Source organism: Chelonoidis abingdonii, chromosome 5 (genome assembly GCF_003597395.2).
Source record: "Chelonoidis abingdonii isolate Lonesome George chromosome 5, CheloAbing_2.0, whole genome shotgun sequence".
Taxonomy (NCBI): Eukaryota; Metazoa; Chordata; order Testudines; family Testudinidae; genus Chelonoidis; species Chelonoidis abingdonii.
This window is the reverse complement of record NC_133773.1, coordinates 119,316,388-119,335,790: the sequence shown is the minus strand read 5'-3', so window position 1 is coordinate 119,335,790 and position 19,403 is coordinate 119,316,388. Positions and strand designations below refer to the sequence as shown.

The 19,403-nt window shown below is 40.4% G+C and overlaps 1 protein-coding gene across 4 annotated transcripts in view; it reads left to right on the top strand.

Annotated features, from left to right (window-relative positions):
- Positions 1–19,403, top strand: part of STX18 (syntaxin 18) — a 112,266-nt gene that overhangs the window by 19,061 nt on the left and 73,802 nt on the right. The window contains exon 2 of one of the 4 annotated variants that reach the window (XM_075066600.1): positions 10,987–11,057. The exons of the other annotated variants lie outside the window; for them this stretch is intronic. The gene's annotated coding sequence lies outside the window, so the exon portion shown is untranslated. The remainder of the gene's footprint in view (positions 1–10,986; positions 11,058–19,403) is intronic. 4 annotated transcript variants of the gene reach the window in all.

The window sequence follows — 19,403 nt, the reverse complement described above, 5'->3', positions numbered from 1 at the left end:
TTTAATTGAGCAATAAAATAATTAAAAATTGGCGTGGGGGTGACTCAGTGGCCTGCAGATCTCTGGCCAATGTTCTTATCCTCCCTATGCATCAAACAGCAGTCTTTCATTTTTCCAGTTTATGTGAATGATTATCTAGAATGATGTTATGAAAAAGAGGATGGTGTGAATGAATGAAAACCCTAATCTGCTGTAGAAATTACTTTCCCTTCCTTGTTGTTTGTTCTCCTCTCCCTTCCTCTCTTTCTCAGCCCTTGCTTTTGTTTTATTTTCCCAACATTCAGTGTTGCACACATTTGATTAAAGGTGTGATATTTAAATTGATTTTGTTATACCAGTGCAAAACCATGTGTGGGCTCTCTGTTCTATTTTAATCTGATTTATGTTGATTTAGTTGAACATGATAAGGAATCTTCTGCCCCTTCCCTTGCCAGCTTCACAGCCTAGTAGAGCTCACTGTCACACATTTGTTCCTGATATCCAGCCTATATTTTGCCTTTTGTGAATATCTCTCTGTATAACTCAAGTAATTCTTCCTCCATCCTTGGTATATGCTTTCAAATAACTGCAGACTTTTCATATCTCCTCCTCCTGCAACACTGACTTAATACATATTTTGGCTAAGTGATAATTTAGATTTATTTCTTTTTGGTTGTTTTTGCCAACACTCAGTCCTTGCTCACAGTCCCTCTGCTGCAACTTCTCTTTTACTGTTTTCCTCCCTCCTTCCCTCTTTAGTACAGTATTGCTCTTTTCTCCCCACTCCTATGTTCCCATTACCTCATCCACTCCCTCTTCTCACTGCTCAGATCATCACCCACTCTGCAGAATTTTAAAAAAGGGACACACGTCCCAACAAAAGATGGAAGTAAAATGGCCTTTACTCCCCTTCATCCTTTCCTTCTTGGAGGCCCCTTTGTATAGAATGTTGAATGAGAGTCCCTTTCCTCGCCCCCGCCATACGCACTTGTGCTATGCCCCGTTCAGCTACTGCATGTCTACCTGTTTCTATCCACTCTCACTCCTTTCTCTTGTACCTCCTGTCATAAACAGGTAGTAGGAGTTAATAGAACAGAAGTACTTTATATCTCGTTTGCCTGTAAAGGGTTAACAAGATCAGTGAGCCTGGCTGGCACTTGACCAGAGGACCACTCAGGGGACAGGATACTTTCAAATCATGAGGGAGAGAAGTTTTTGGGTGTGCTGTTAGTTTTGGGTTGTTGTTCACTCTGGGGGCTAGATGGGACCAGACTGTACAACCAGGTTTATTCTCTCCATCTCTGCCGATATCAGGCCTCTTATAAGTTCAGAATAGTGGAGACTAGAATAAGAGAGGTTAGTATGTAGGTTTCCTTGGATTGGTAGTTCATGTGCTGGAAGGAGTTCAAATTTGTATTGCTGAAAGATTTTAATTGTATACTCTAGGCTGGGAGGGTATTCCATGTCTGTAGCTTGAAAGACCCTTGTACCTATTCCTTTTTAAATTTATCAAAGATATATTTTGTTTGTTGTTCTTCTATAATTAAAAGTTCTTGTTTAAGAACCTGATTGTTTTTTATTTCTGGTGTGAGACCCACATAGGAACGGGGTCGGATTCACCAGGGAAGGTGGGGAGAAAGGAGGGAGTGCGAGAGAGGCTAATTTCTCTCTGTGTTAGGATTACTTTCTCTCTCAGGAAGAGTCTGGGAGGGGGAAAGAGAAGGAGGGGGGAAGGTGAATTTTCCTCTCTGTTTAACGATTCAAGGAGTTTGAATCACCGTGATCTTCCAGGGTAACCCAGGAAGGGGAAGCCTGGAAGAGGCAACGGTGGGGGAAAGGGTTTACTTTCCTTGTGTTAAGATCCAGAGGGTCTGGGTCTTGGGGGTCCCCGGGCAAGGTTTTGGGGGGACCAGAGTGTACCAGGCACTGGAATTCCTGGTTGGTGGCAGCGCTGCAGGTTCTAAACTGGTAATTAAGCTTAGAGGAATTCATGCTGGTACCCCATCTTTTGGACGCTAAGGTTCAGAGTGGGGTTTTATACCATGACACCTCCCCTCCGCCCTTCTTTTCCTTTTTGTTGTTTTGCTTTCTGTTCTTCTTCCTTGTTTGCATCTCATCCCCAATTACTTCCTTCATTTGCTTCCTCCCTTACCAAAGGCTACATGGTGCTATGAGCTGGAGTGCTCACTGGAGGCTTGGGGCTTGGCATGTGCTCTGACAACCAAACTGTGGGAGGCAGCATGATCTAGTGGATAAGACACTGGGCTAGGAATCAGAGAAGGGGGGGTGTATTCCCAGCACTGCCATCAGAGCCATAACTAAGCATTTTAGTGCCCGGGGCGAGCAAGCATATTTATGCCCCCTACAGATGACATGGGGAAAATCATGTGAGATTACACTCTCCACCCCCCCCCCTTGCATTTAACACAGATTTTCAAACTGTGGGGAGCACGTGCCTAAGGTGATGCACCCCACAGTTTGAAAACTGTCACCTCCTGCCAGGAGCCAGCAGATCGGAAGCCTGTGGGAGCCACCTGGCCCACTCAAGTCCCTGACTGTCTGTGTTTTGGGAGCCGGGGTGCTGTATGGCTGCCCAGCAGTCCTCTCTGCCACCTCTGCATGGCCAGAGTGGGTCTTCGTGTGCTGCACTGGCTCCCTCCTGCCCAATCAGAGCTGCAGGGGTGGGGCTTGCAGGCACCAGCAGCGGGCAGAGATCCCTCCACCCCCCCACCCCACCCAACCTGACCCTAGGAGCCAGAGGAACCTGCCAGATGCTTCCTGGGAGCTGCCCTAGGTAAGCACCCCCGGGACTCCCCACCTCACCACTCTGGCTTCTTCTTCTGGCTCTTAGGGTCAGGGCCCTGTGCACGGCGGAGAGTGTCACCCTGGGCTCCCGCCAACCCAGGAAGTGCAGTGAGCCAGCTTGGGCTGGGGGACAAGCCCACCCCAGAATGGTGGCACAGTGCCACTGGGGAGCCGCCATTACCTGTCTCTGGGTGGCTAGAGGGGGCCCTGGCAGTGCCCCGTCTCACAGACTGCGTAGCCCCGCTCCCCACTCACCGCGCGGACAGCTCCCTGTGGGGTGTGGACTCCAGTGTCAGTCGCCGTGCGCACAAGTGGGATAAATAGCTCCCTGGCCCCTGCCTCGCCGCCCCTACGTGGCCGCCCTGCCCGGCCTGCTGACCACCAGCAGCCATGACCCAATGAGGGCGTTTGGCCGGGGCTTGCAGCCTGCAGTGGCCAGAGGCAGGGAGGGCACTAAGGGGGCCGTGGCAGAAAGCGGGGGTGGGTGGTGCCTTACTGTGGTGCAGTTTCCCATGTGTGCCCCCCCCCCCCACTATCTCTTGCAGTGGGAGTGGGAGCGGTTATAAAGCCAGGCAGGAGAGTCAGTGATGGTTATAAAGCCAGGCGGGAGAGTCAGTGGCCACTTTGGGTGAGTCTGCACTGCAGTTTAAGCGCAGGGTTAGTGGGACTTGAGTCAGCTGAGCTGCGTTAGGGAGCCCTGTGCTTAGGGTGACCAAAGGTCCCAATATTAGAGGCTTTGTCTTATATAGGCAATTATTCCCCTCTCCCACCCACTGCCCCGAAAAACAAGTGTCCCAATTTTTTACACTTACGATCTGGTCACCCTAATAACTGTTAAAACACAAATTGTCAAGATCACATCTAAACTATAAGAAAATCAGTCTCTAAGGTCTGAAAAAGGATTTTTCTTTTTTTGCCTATCTGTAAATTTTCATTATTATTAATGGGAATATTATTCATTTGTGTATGTTGTTAAATCGACATTGACTAACAAAAAAATAATCCTTGTAAGTCTATGTACAATTGACTTGATCATAAAATCCATATAAATTAGAAATGGAAAAGACTACTGGGAACAGCTGCCTGTGAGTTTAAAATTATTCCCTGCTGTATGTTTTCCGGGGCCTTTCCAGCCAAATTTAAGTGGCTTTCACCACTTCCCTTGGGAAACTATTCCAATCTAATATGCCTCAGTGTGAATATTTTTCTGATATTTTTGCTACATTTTCCTTTCTCTGGTTTTATAATATCAAACCTATCTATGCTCCCTTGTATGAACGTAAACAATTACTTTTTCTCCCATGCCGAAAAAATAATAGATAGTTATGTTCCCCTTAGTTCTCTTTTAACCAAGCTATAAAAAAGTAATTCCTTTAATCTTATAGTTCCTTATGTGACATTGTGCTACTTATTGTTGGGGCTTTGTAGTTTGCAGAGCTAAGATTGCCAACTTTCTAATTGCAGACAGCTTGACCCCCAAGGCCCTGCCCCACCTCTTCCGCCAAGACCCTGCCCCTGCTCCGCCTCTTCCTCCAGACCTCACTGCCCACTTGTTTCTCTGCTTTTCTACCACCATTGCTCGCTGCTGTGTCCCCCCGCCCCCCCTTCCTCAGAACTAGATGCACTCCACCTCCCTCCCCCCTCTCCCTCCCCTCAGCTATGCTCCCTCTGCTCTGGAGCTGCAGCCTGACACAGAGCCTGCCTGCCCACAAGATGCAGGTAGGAGGCAGCCCTGGCTGAGCAGGGGCTGGCATGGATTGATGACCTGGCGCCTCTCCCGCCTGCGGTAACCAGACTTTTGGTGTCCGGTCAGTACATCTGACTGGACACTGCCAGGTTCCCCTGGCAACCCTATATAGAACCGGTGCATGAAACTTTGTGAATACTTTTATTCCACGATGAAAACTGTTTTTCATAATGTCCTGTCATTTTATAGTCATGCTGACACAAATATGTTGCTCAATCTGTGGTTGCGTCTTGTCTATCATACTTAAAAGCTTTTTTATGCTGTTTTCTCACTAACCTCACAATATAATTGTGATTTTTCTTGGCTGCTTGACATCATTAAAAGAACTCTCCTATTGAACACAGCTTTTTTTAATGACTTTTTTCTTTCTGATTGATGCACTTTTAGAGTAAAATTGCAATGCATGGAAATCTAAATGCTTTGTTGAAATTGGTTAATTGGGTACAATTAAGCTGTAAGAAGCAGCCCATCAAGTAAAATCTTATGACTACATACAGAACTTTCTGTTCAATTAAAGAAAAAATACCAACCCTCATTTGCAATAGCAGCATTCTGATTTTCATTAAATGATAGTATTTTATGCTATTTTGTCTAAGCTCAAGATTAATTTCTATGGTTACGGGGAGAAATAAATCTCTAGATTGCTTTAAAGAAAGATTGTTTGTTCATTCAGAACAGGGTTGACAGCCTCTCCTTAAGAGAAACTATTACTTAAATGTCTTTCCTTGGTTTAAATGCGTTAAAAAAAATTTGTAATGGTACCCCAGTGGCATCATAAAAATGTAAAATAATTGTACACTAAAGTAACCAAAATGACAAGAAATATTTTTTTTCTTTTTTTAAATATATTAAAATTGTTAGCTTGGAGAGGGTGAGAGGAATGGAATGTCATGCTACACAACCAAACTCCATTGTCAGGTATTCGGTGATTGATTGACAATTACAAGTCTTTTCTTACAAATGTTAAAATAATCTGCTTGATGGTAAGAAAAATATTGATTTCCCATTTTCAGTATCCCTAAAACTGTCCTTATTGATCCATAATGTACTGAATTCTCAAGTGCTTTCTTGGGATCAATTTCAGTCTGCTTATCTAAGTTGTAAGTTTTAGTCCTCAAGGGAAAATTATTTACGTGTAGTTTTGTTTCCCTGAAGATAGTCTCATGATGGACCATAATAGTGGTCTAAGGGTGTATCTACACTGCACCTGGGAGTGAGCCTCGAAGCCCAAGTGAACAGGCTTACGCTAGCTTGGCTTCAGCTAGCACTCTAAAAATAGTAGTGTGGACATTGCGGCTCCAGTGGAGACTCAGGTTAGCCACTAAGCTCAGGCCCAGCGCATCAGGTGGGCCTGAGAGAGCTGTCAAGTGGCAAACTGAGTATGCTGTCTTAAGTACCATCCTTTATGGAGTTTTGGTATAGATCCTTAGTGCTGCAGGATACCATCCTCCCTGGTCGTCTGACTCGAGTTTGTCGTCTGAGTCAGAGGTTGGATTGTATGTGTCTGGCCTGGAGATAGAAACTGTTGCTGTTGAAATACAGGGGACTGAGAAGCTTGCAACGACTGAAGGCAGGGGTGTGTCTTCTTTGGGAGTGACGTATAAATCTCCAAAGACTTCAATGTAGCCCTAGAGTCCTTGAGACTATGCAGTTGGTCATCAGTCTGCGGGGGAAAAAGGAGAGTCAACCAGAGCCATGGCATCTGCCTTAACCATGCATGGGTTTTGATGGCTCCAGTCATCAGGTCTTCCATAGGAGGTCCGACAAACCATTTAGGATCTCCCTTTCGAAGGATTGGCTCTCTGTGCCTCAACAGCATAATCAGTCTTGGGGGCGGGGGTTCCCCACATAATCCTATTTCCCCTTGGGACTTAGGCCTGGTTGTCCCTATGTTCACCCTTTTAACAAAGCAATAATAGATTTTGTACAAAGTATGCCTTGTGAGGTACCATTTGAAAACTCAGAAGTTGCTGATCATTATTGTCCTGGTAAAATGTGTGGCAACACTGTATGTAAAGTTATAAGATTCTACCAAATAACATTACTGAGATACATTCCACGTTTAGAAAAGCAGGCACAAACCAGTTCCTCAAAGGCAAGGGGCAAACAAAATCAAATAGGCTATCACCTGCTTAAGTGACCATTTTTCTGCAGGAAAAAGTGTGTGAGTGAGAAGTCAACAGTCTGGAAAAGAAACAAGTGGAGGTTCTCGTCCCCCAGACTGTCTCTTGAACCTCAGCTGGAGGTGATTTTTCAAAGAAAAAGAGAACAGTAAGAAAGGGGAACAGATACCCCCAAATACTCCTCTTTTCTCTACTCATGGCATCAACACACCTGAAGGACAAGAAAGTAACATTGAACTCAGTGGGGGGGGGGGGGGGGGGGGTTGGGTCCCTAGCTGAAAGAGGTCCAACCAGTAAGACTCCTAAAGCATCTGGTGAGAGAATACTTTGCTTTGAGTTAAGTTAGCTATTAATTGTGTTTTACCTTTTTTATTTTCCTGTAACCAATTCTGACTTTATGCCTCATTACTTGTAACCACTTCACATCTTGTTTTATTGTTTTATCTAAACCAATGTACTTGGACTGAAGTGTCTGGCAAACTCCATTTGAGATAATGGGATCTGTGCATATCATTTTCTGTTAATCAAATGATGGACTTTGTATGCGTTTGTATTGTTCAGGAGGGTGCTGGGCAAACAAAACATCCCCCACAGTTGCTGTGGGGTTTGTATTTTAGTCAGTGAGGTTTGGATACCTGTGAGAAAATATAAGTGTTAAGGAAAGTTTATTATTGGAGTTGGACAACAAACATGAAAAAACAAATTGGGAAGGTCTATTAAAATCAGATGTTGCCTCTATTTTTTTTTTCTTATTGAAAGTGCTTGTTGCCTGAGAGAGAGAGAGAGAATATAAGTAGACAAGTAGAGCTGAAAATTTAGACTGTTTTGACTATGTGAGATCTTCCATTTATTTGGTCTACAGTTCAGGATATGTTCTTTGGGCCCTTTAGTTGTCATTGCTTACATTGCATTCTCATGAAATGTCTGTTTAGTTTGTGTAAACATAGGCAGCAAACTAATCTATTCTAAAATATTTAAAATTCCCACAAGAGCTAAATGTATGCATTATTACCATTGATTCAAAATGTACTGTACATTTTTAGTTTAAAGTTTCTATTTCAAGTAATCTATTAAATAAGGAAGTTTCTGTCTTCAAATTTAATATTTTAGCAATTCATAGAATGATTCTACCTATGCACTTGAGTAACCATTACACAGATTTTTATCTGATAAAGACTGTATCTTTTGGACTTAGAAAACATAAAATATATTCTGAAGCTGTGAAAGTTTGGGGGGTGTGTGTGTGTTTTTTTTCTTTTTTTGTGTGCGCACAGTTCTAGAGTTTGGTTTAAGTGCAATGCTAAGTTTTTAATGTATAACAAAACAATCAGTGACTCACATCCTACAAGATACTGAGTGTTTTCAGTGCTTACTGAAGTCAGTTGAAGCACTGATAGTGTTTCAGTAATTTATGAGGGTTAACCCCTAATTTTGCCATCCTCTGTCTAGTAAAACTAAATGTAAAATCTAAACACTAGTAACAATTGCACTCTTCTTAAAAATGGCATATTCAGCATGTGTGTTTATAAAATCCACTGATTTTATTTTGAACCGGTCATTTTTAAGAACAGTATTGCAAAATGTTCTTTATTGACCTAAGTTACAACTGAGTTAAATACCCCCAAACCTTAGCCCACCTTTATATTATAAAATAGGAAAAAAATGAAAATGATGAGATACAGAATGTATTTTAAAAGTTGTGGTATTTAAAATGTGAACTGAGAGTAATAAAAATCAACTTCAGATTATTTTTTAACCTTGTACAATATATAAAAATATATATACTTAATAAAGTAAAATTATAAAATGAAAGTTTATTTTGGAATGACACAAACTTTCTTATTGTAGAAAGTGCTTTCAGATGTCTTTTTTTTTTGTTGTCATTTTGATACTGTATAAAATGTTTTTTGCTGTAAAACTGGCAATAGTATATTAGCTGTTGCATCTTAATACAAATGATAAATAATCGATTTATTTCTTTCACTGGATACTGTCGGAAATAAGTGTCCACAATGTCTTTGCAATGGTTAATCTAAATTTTGCAGGCATACATTCAAATTTTATTTTTTGGCTTTCCCCAAACAGAAAATATTTGAACATTCACTAGCTATATGGAGAAATACATAATAAACATTTTACAAGTACATTTTTTTTAGTATTTAAAGTTTCATGCCTTATTTACTTTGACGGAGACCACAATGGAAGAAAGGAATGTGATTCCAGATCATAAATCCGTAACCATACTTCAGAATTCTAACTTAGAATTTGAGTAATTTTATTGGCAGAGGTCCTTGGACTCCATATTGTGTCCTCCTATGTAGAATGAAGAACAGACTTTTGGAGCATCCGCATATATATTTGTACAGGGATTGCTTTTTTCGTAGTCAAACTGCATTGGACTTGGGTTTTGTGTTTTATTTTTTAAAATAAAACTTGTTTGTAACATTTATTTCTGTCATAGGGGAAATATTGTTATAGAACAAACATCTGTGATATATGTACATTACATTATTAATAAGGTAATTCTGAATTATGTTCTACCTTTAGACTTTCCCTATGGGTAGTTGTTGTAGTTGTAACCCATTTGCTGATGTAAAGCAGAAACCAAACAAGGTAACAATTTTCATGAGATTAGAGGTAGCCAGGCTGACTGTCTCCTGGCTTTCTGCTACCCCATTTAAGCGCAGGGCCACCCTTGTCTCATTGTTTAGTTATTACTTGCTCTTTTGGGTTTCAGATTACAAGAGCAGTTGATCTGTATGACCTATTTTAGGAACTTCGACATTGCAGGGGAAACCTAAACCAAATATATATCCGTAAGAAACAAATCATCTGAAAACTGGGCAGTTGTCATTTTGATATAATGTACTTTTTTCAGGAAATTCATATAGGACAGTACCATGTGATGGACTAGAAATAATCAGCCACCAAAAACTACTAGAATGGTGTGAAGCCAGTATTCTTTCAACCAGGAAATTCAGAATTGAAGCTGAACATTTGGGTTTAATCTTCATCATATGCCCTGTACCTAGGAATTGCAGCATATATAGTATGTTATATTGGATATTGACCTCAGGTTCCTGAAATATATAGCTAGAAGTCTTGGAAATGAGTTTGAGAGTCAGCCCCAAATCTCAGCTTTTAAATTGTAAATTTGTGTATTATACGTGCGTTTCCTGAAGTACCTCATAGTAGAGCTTCTGTCTGCTCATTTTAAACCTCCCTTCTTAACTTTCATACCTTACAAGGTGTCAGTGTCTGAACCAAGGGATCGTGCAGAGCCCATGTGCACCTTTTGTATGCTTTTCACCGCACAGCCGAAAAGGCTTTGTACTCAGATACACTTCAGCATTTCTGAGCTGCTCATTTCATCAGCTTAAAAAAAAATGTCCATGCAAAATGTACAGTTTGTGTTTAGTCTTCGATCCTGCAAAGACTTACATATGCGGACGGGGCGTGCGCAGGGATTTAAATATGACTACTTTGGGGGGAGAGCACTTTAAACACCGCCCCCACAATGTCTCTGGGCTCTGCTGCCTCTCCCACCCTACTGATTCTTGCTGCCTCCCTGGGAGCCCCAATGCCTCTCCCTGCCCCCATTGTCCCGGGCTCCAAACACTTACTGGAGGCTGTGGGCAAGGAAGGGGGCTTAGTAGGCTTGCCAGTTTTGATTGGATGTATTCCTGGAGATTTCATCTCATGATATAAGCTTTAATTAAAAATTCTTCTTTAATTTCTTGAGACTCCACGAAAATCCTGGAGGTCTGGCAACCCTAGGGTTCAGCTGGCTTCCTGGACCCCCTCTCGCAGAACTTTGCTGTCAGCTAAGCTTCCCTGCTCTGGGCGCCATCTAGTGGGGCTCAGCCTTTTCCAGGCATGTCTCCAGCTGCACTCAGCCTCACTTCCACCCTGGAAGAAGCGGGAGGGGGAAAGGGGGTCAGGGAGGGAACTCCATGGCGGGGGATAGGGCAGAAGCTGCAGATGGTGGCGGAGACGATTACTGGGGGGCCTGTGCTGCTGCCTCCCCTCCCCCACGCATGCCCCTGCAAGCAGAATCAGTGGGGCTACCATTCTTAATCACGTGTGTAACTTTTTGGCAGGATCTGGGCTTTAGGGCTTTGAACCTTTGAAAGTGGCACTCGATGAAATCAATATCCGTTCTCACTGGAAGACTTTTCAGTGAGAGCTGTTTAGCTACACCAAATGTCCCATAGTTCTAACTGTTCCTGCTGTTTTGCAGTTTTTTTAAAATGAAATAAAATACAATTTTTTTTTAATTATGGAAAAAGTTCACTGGTTTTAACTCCCCTTGTACTCTTACATTTTGAATAGGTTTTGCTCCAAATTCCAGGAAAAATTCACCTTTGAATAGAGGCCAGACTTGGAAAATTTCAGCCAAAAAGGTGAAAGTTTTGGAAGATTAGTTTACAGGGTTTTATAATGGAAGCACATATGCAACCTTAATTCTCCTACTTCTACAGAGGCTGTAGCTATTCATGTTTGAGTCATGCAGTGTCTGTATATCTTCTGACTACTTTTTGAAAGTTACAAGTCCTTCTAAAATATGTTCTGTTGACAGACTACGGACATGTTTGAATTAAAAAAATTTTACTGTAGAAAACAAAATAGTAACAAAGTTTTAGAAATATAACATTTTCTTTTTTAAAAAACCTTACATTGTTTGCTTACTTAGCAAGAGGGGTAGTGGTAAATGCAAAGAAGCTTCTGTGAATCTTTACATAGGAACTATTGAGTGCTCAAAACCATTGAAAATCAAGACTGTTGTTTAGGTGTCTAAATATGGAGCCAGGAGCTTAACTTTTAGGATTTCTTTATTAAAAACAAAACAACAAAAAAACACCTTGGCTTTAGATTTTAACTTCTATCCATAATAGGGTGACCAGACAGCAAGTGTGAAAAATTGGGACAGAGGGTGGGGGGTAATAGGAGTCTATATAAGAAAAAGACCCAAAAGTCGGGACTGTCCCTATAAAGTCGGGACTTCTGGTCACCCTAGTCCATAATCAGCATTGATACTGCTGTCAGTTAAGTTGAAAAGTGGTTCATGTTACATATATGTTACAGAAAACTTATGTAAAAGCTGTTCTGTAGTGCATCACTGTAAGGTATTTTTAAGTTGTGTTTTTTTTTTTTTGTTTTTTTTTTAACAAACTACATCTCAAAAAGCTTTAAAGTTAACATATAGTTATAAAGTTTAACAAACTTTTCAACTTCATATGGCAGGAAATAGTGTTTTATTGTTCAGATGGAAGTGTAAACTTGACAAAATGCTACATTTGTTCAGTGAAAATAATTATTCAGTACTGCAGAATTTTCTCTACAATATGTCATGGAAATAGTCCAATCACTTTAATCGTAAAAAATGTTGCTGCTTCTTGCAGTGTTAAATTTATGCAAATTGGAGCCTACAGTTTCATGAGTGATTGTTGCAAGTAGAACAGAAATCTTGTATATATTGCTGAGATATGAAAATGACACAAGTCAGGTTGTTTAAGCCTGATTTATATGTGTCTTTTGAAAGTGTTTCTTAGCAAATGTTCTTCTGTTTATATCTTTTTTCATTTATTAAAAGTATCCAACTTTGAAAAATACAAAAATAAAAATCACGTACCACTGCTATTCAAATATAAATAAAGTTGTGCATGCCACCTGTGATAGCAGATGGCAACCGTTCACAGCTTTCTTTCTGTTGGACTTGCACTAAATGTAACATTTGTTCTCATTTTTAATAACTAGATTCATTATTTTTTAAAAACTAAATACATGTGCATTCAAGATGCTGTCTGAAGATACAACTTTTAAAGTACATACAGTTTTGGACCGAAAGTTTAGAAAAAGCCATATTAAAACTGCAAATGTGAATGTACTGTACAGAGAATCTTTGATACTGGTATGACACTGAAACTTTCTGTTGCCATCTAGTGGATGATGTATGTATGACATTGCTGCATTTTCACTTAACTCTTGTCTAGAGAATCAAGACTCAATCGTTTTCTCTCTGATAGGATTACACTAGAGAATTTTTAAATATTACTGTGATTTGGGTGCTTAGTTTTGTGGTGCTTTAAGATTAGACTGGATTGAAATTTGTGTTACAAGTTCTCATCAGAAGTTATTTTTCTTTGTAGATATTAGAAATGCTTAATCATATTCTATTTGTGTATTGGATTTTTTTTTTTTTTTTTAAATCTAGCCCCAACCATAGCAGGATAAAAAAGTTAAATTTAAATTTAAAAATGTAATTTGCAAGGTGCGAACCTGCTGCAGAATTTTATTACTCTAGTGCCCTACTTAAATTGTTGATTTGTTAATGTCCTATATGTTTGGTAATGACTGATTTAGAGACTTCCTCTCTCAAGTAATAGTGCAGTAGGTACACAGCTGATAGAGGAGGTAGCATCACAGCATCTTCAGTGAGGGGCCCTCAACTCTGTAACTCTGTTGCCCCCTTATTGGTCCAACGGAGCCTACATTTGTTGAATGCCATGACTAACTTCCTAGATATTTCCTGAAGGGCAGGACAAGATTAAGTCATTGGCAGTAAATTTTCATGTCTAGGGCTACAGTTTCTAGAGTCTTGTGATGCTGGAATCTGCGCTTTCATTTAAAAAAAAAAAAAAAAAGTTTCTTTAGTCCTCACATGTCAAGAGGGTTAGCCGTGATTAGTCTGGATCTGTAAAGCAGCAGAGAATCCTGTGGCACCTTATAGACTAACAGACGTTTTGGAGCATGAGCTTTCGTGGGTGAATACCCACTTCGTCAGATGCATGTACATCTGTATGCATGCGTGCATGTATTCACCCACGAAAGCTCATGCTCCAAAAAGTCTGTTAGTCTATAAGGTGCCACAGGATTCTCTGCTGCTTTTAGTCCTCAGAATGGCAAAGAAAAGCTTGCAAATGTGACATTAGTGTAACTGGTGTAGTAATGTCTATCTGGCCATGTCTACAGTACAGGGACTAGTGCAGTATAGCTATGGCATCATAGTTGTGCCGGCATAACCGTGTAACGTAGATGCAGCCTACAGCTATGTAAAGGGTTTTTACGTTGCTGTAGGAACACCACTTCCCTAGTGATGGCAGCTGACTGGATGAAAGCATACTTTCGTCGACCTACGTGTGTCTACCCCAGGGGTGGGATCGTCATAGTTGCTCTCATAAGTGTGGATTTTTCAACCCCTTGAGCTCCTTAGGTATGTTGTCCTAATCTTTAAGTGTAGACCAGGCCTGAATCTGCTGTCAGTGAGAAACACTAACTCTCAGAGGTGTAAATTATTTTGTGTATCTCTGTGAGGGGTTAACTACACCTGTAATTAGTGGGGGTCCCACCACTAATGCTACAATAGGGGAGTCTCTGTGTAGCAAGGAGGATAAGGGTGCAGTGGACCCAGCCCACCTACCTAAGCTAATGCATCCCATTCCCAGCTGCTGGGATATGTACTATGGGAATCCCTCCCCCTCCCCCCCCGCTGCTATTCCCTACCTCTCCAGTGGGTGAAGAAGGGTCCTACTGCTATTCCTCTGGGAATAGCAGTATGTGGAACTTAAGTAGGCTGAAGGGGAGTGGGCTTATGGAGTTTTCATGGGTATTTTTCTGTGGAATTCTTTGTGATATAAAATAAGCACAGTACATAAAGCATTGGCTAGGTGTTTGAAAAATTTAAGTAAAATGTCTAGTCCCCGCTAGTGAAACTTTTTCTTTTCACAGTGACCTGTCTGGGTCAATGTAAGCCTATGGCAATGACAAGCTGAACAAATGTCAATAGAACAGAGCAGAGTCAAGTGAGAAAAGACAAAAAGAAACGGCATCAGTACAAGGCCACAGAGGATGCCATTAGGATTTAAGGGGGGAAAACTCTTTTCTGGTGCAAGTCCTGGGAGATAAAAGCCTGGTGTGAGTGGAGGCATAATGATATCAGTCTGAGTCCAGATTCATGGAAATAATGTTACAAATGGAGGAGAGGCAAAGTAGTGTCAATGCAATTAAAAATATGAGATGAGAATTTCAACACAGACAGAATACTTTGCATGCAAACAGCTGAAATACTTCTCTTACTACAGCTTTCTTGCTTGTCATATAGACTTCTGTTTATGTGAACCATTCCTAATTAAAGTTTGGAAGGACACTTTCATCACGCAGTAATGTTGGCCAATGAGAGAGATTTATATATTTGTGCTAATCTGACCCTTTTTGGCTTTACTGTTTATTTTTACATGTTAATTTAAATGTGAAATATATCACCATTTTACATTTCTACTCTTTGTTTTCTGAAATAATTTCTTGCTGCCTATTCATAATGTTTTTCTGTGCAGACACCGTATAGAAATACTAATCTGGGAATATATTTTGTTTATATATGTCACACCACATGGAGTAGGAGGCAAGGAAAAGAGAAGCATTCAGAAAACAAATTCAAATAAAGATGAGAAGAAAACCACCTGAAAATCCCACACATTTGTAAAAGAGTTTGCCTGGTTCCCCTTTGGGTCCTATTCTCCAAGTTACTACTCCAGATTACTTCTCCTTTTACAACTCATTTTAATAATAAACAGTGTGAAGTCAGTGGCAAAAATTCCCTTTGACTTCAGTGGGACCAGAATTTTGCCCTCTGTTTACTACATGGACAGCCTTAGAAATTAAACCAGGGAAAAGTCTTATCTGATATCATGAATTGTAAGACAGGGCAATTGGAGAAGGAAGGGGATAGAGAGCGTAATTAAAAAAAAAAATATGCATGTTTTTGTGTGTCATGAGGTACAACTAAATTACTTACAAAATTATACAAATAAGCAAGCCTTTTTCCTAAACTCATGGCAGCCTGATCTCTCTAAAGTATGTTCATATCTGATCAGTGTCTTTGGCCTCTCCCTCTATTGTCTTCCATCCACAATCATTGCAAAGGCCATCTAACGGATGTAACTCTTAGGTCTCTGCTGGACATGTCTGTACCAGCATAGCCTAGCCTCTCTCAACTTGTTTTCAATTGCAGCAACCCTCGTTAAGCGCCTCACAACCATTTCTTTTCCTACTGTTTGACCATCTCAACATCTTCATTTCCTGGTGGAGCATACTGGTTCAGTTTCTGTTCTGTACATTAGATTGTGGTCAATTGCAGTTTTATACACTCAACCTTTCTACTGGTATCTTTTTATCAAAGAGAATTGGGGTCAGCTACCACCATTTGTTCCAAAAGCTTTAGTACAGTGCCAGGCATCAGTCAAGAGGGCCACATTATCAGCAACCATTGGTCGTAGGTATTTAAATTATTTCAGTCGTCTAAGCTCTCTGCTTGTAATGTTATTTTGGTGAGTCCACCTCTGTTAGTTATCATAGCCTCAGTCTAAGTCAGGCCTGCTTAAAACTGTGTTGCCACTGTTTAGAGTTGGTTTGCACAGTCTCTCAATCTTCCTTACATATCAGTAGGTCATCATTAAACAACAGATTTCAAGGTAGCTCTTCATATTGTCTCGCTTATCGCCTCCAGGACAGCCACAAATAAAAAAGGGCTCGATACTGACCCCTGGTGCAGTACAACATTTACTAGAAGTTCTCTGCTGTACACCCATTTGGTTTTGGTTACAGTAGTCACTCCATCACACACATCCTGGATAAGATGGACATATCTTTCTGGCACACATCTCTGTTGCAAACTCCACCAAAGTTTGTGGTGGATTATATGTCTTCTCCAAGTCTACCAAGATCATGTCCAAGTGCTATCTGTTTTCTCTGACCTTCTCCATGAGGATTCACAGAGCAAACGTGGCATCAATTGTATTCCTTCCCAGCATAAGTCCTTACTAACACTTACAAATTTCAACTGTTTCACGCAGGCACTTTTCAATAATCTCCCATATTTTCATAGCATGTGATGTCAGCTTAATTATCACTCAGTTAACACACAGTATATTATCTCTTATTTTTATTTTTAAAAATGGGCACCATAAAGCTCTTACCCCGTTCATCCAGTATTTTCTCTCTTTTAAAAATATCATTGAATGGACTTGTAAAATACTTGATGCATTCTGTTCCCAGGGACTTCAGTGCATCCACCAGTACTTCATCTAATGCCGGTGCCTTTCCCCCTTTTCATTTTTCTTAGAGAAGAAAAAGGTTGTAGAAGCACTATGTAATCTGTCACACCCCTTCCTTAGGTTCTCCTTATTGATCACTCAAAATAATCTCCCAAGACTTTGATTGATTCACTATTGTTTGCAATATACCATGTTCATTTTTAATATAAGTAAACTCATTCACATCCTTTTTCGTTTTCGCTCTTACTTTAGAAAGTTTGTAGATGCTTTCTCCCTCATATCTGCCTGGTCAGTTATTTAGCTCATCACAGGCCAATTTTTAGCTTTCACAACTTTTTGCCTCCATACATGCCATCTTATCACTACTTACGCCCACTGGCCTGACATATTTTTTAAAAGCTACCTTTTTCTTCTCAAAAGATTCTTTAACTTAAATAATCCACCTCCATGTGTCCCTTTGTTTTCTTTGCAACATTAGTTTAATCACTCCTAGGGCTTCATGTGCCATTTCCAGCAATATTGTTTTTAGTTTATTCCAGTTATTTTCAGATCCCTGTGTGTAGTCAGGAAATCTACACATTACTTCTTGTTTTAAAGATTTTTTTTCTTTCTCAGCTTTGTTTCCACCACTTAGACCTTTCCAGTGCCCAGGGATTCAGATGTTTCAGAATGCAGAAACGTAAGAAGAAGTCTGTGCTGATTCACAGTGCCCTCATCGGGTATTACCTTACAGTTCTTCTGGTTAAAATGAGATCAATGTGAGACATTAGTATAAGTCAGACGAGGGAAAACCATTTCATAACAGTGTGTTTGTAATCACCATGTCCAGTACCAGACAAGTCTGTAGGACATCTTGAGGTTTCTGGTTCCTCTGCTATGTCCTCGTGGACTGTTTCATAACCAGCCTGTTTTAGTGTGTGCATTTACCTCTGCTCTGAATATTATCTTCTCGTTGGGTGTTGCCTTTCTGATAAGGCACAACAACTCATCAAAAAACTCCTCTTTTACCTTTTGATCTTCTCCTATCTGTGGTGCATACCCACTGACTGTATGGAGAGTTACCTCTTCCCAGCTCCCTTTAATACTTATCAGTCGGTCTGATCTTCGGATAAATTCTGTTGCTTGTTTCTGTATGGTTTCATCCAGAATAACTCCAACACCATTTCAGGAGGCTGAGCTCCCTGAATAGTAGGTTTTGTAACTCTCTGTCAGCATCTGAACTTGACAACCTTTTCTTCAAGTCTCTTATACACATGCCATGTTTACTGTTGTCCTCTTTAAGACTGCATAAAGCTCCAAGCTTCTTCCAGTCAGCATTTCTACATTCCAACTTGCAAATTTCAGCTTACTCACTCCCTTTAACTTTAGCAGCCCTTAGCCAATTACGACAGCTGAGCAAGGCTGTTGCACTTTGCTTGCAGGGAACATCCTAACTCTGAGGTACACTTGTCACAGACATCAGCGCTCATGAGCATATCTAATGGACAAGCTTTATAGGTTCACTGTCCAACCCTGACAACCTTGGAACTTTGACATCAGAGTTTCCCTTCTAAGAGAGCTGCCTACAGAAACTACTGGTGCCCACCTGCTCCAACAGAATTTATTTTAAGGTGGTCTTTATTCACCTTGACATCCTCCTCATTGGGCATTTTTTAGAGGTAGCCCTGCCACCAGCTACCCCATCATGCAGCGATGTTTATTTTCAACCAAATGTCATAATTCTATATTTGTGACAGCATAATTTGCTGTACTCTGTAAAATTCCTAGCACATTTTTGTACACTGAATAATTAATATTGTTTTAACATACCTCAGAGATTTTTGGTTTCTCCTTTGAAAACTTCCTTTGTTCTACATAGTCATTGTATTTGTGTACTTTTTTAAGATAGTGAACCATATTTGAGGCTCAGTAAGGGAATCACATTGGGGATCTCCCTCCTTGGGCTAACTAAGGCTGTGTTTCTGAGGCTTCTTCCTTTCTCTATGCTAAATTGCATCTTGTATGGTACCAGCCTCTTTAAACCCAGACTTAAAAGTTGTTAAAAGGTATTGAAGCCTCATAAAAGGTTGTTTATTGTTCCATTTAAATGATCTTTTGGAGAGTGTAAAGATAATATAGAGGAAAATGTATGGACTAATGACAGGAGGAGTTGAGGTGGATGGAAAAACAGCTTCCCCTCTGCATGCACATGCACTCAGATATGTTCAAATTCTGCAAAGTGATTATCAAATGGTTGTGAGGAGTTACTTGATAGGCTTAACTTTTTCTAGTTGAGGTGGAACAGGGATTAGTCAGTCCGGATAATAAAGCAGTCATTGCAAAAATAGAAAGGTGGAAATATTCAGATAATATTGATCAGTTTACTTCCTTTTTTTGGTGGACGTGGGTAATATAGCTGCCATGAGGTTAGTTCTTATCACTGAAGTCAAATGTTTGGGTCAAGTTTTCTGTTTTATAAAGCATGTACATATATTTGATATTTTCTTTTTGTAAAAATATTTTTAAATGAACATGTCTTCTAAAATGCACACTTGATCCTTGCCTGCCAACATTCAGTTACGTTTAGTGATTAAATTAAATTACATTTAGTGCTTTTTTCTGTTCAAGCCGGGCCCTCACTTAAACTTACCTCACTTACACTATTTTTATGCATGGGCTACATGCATAATAAAAATGAGAATCTTATTGCAAAAGGGA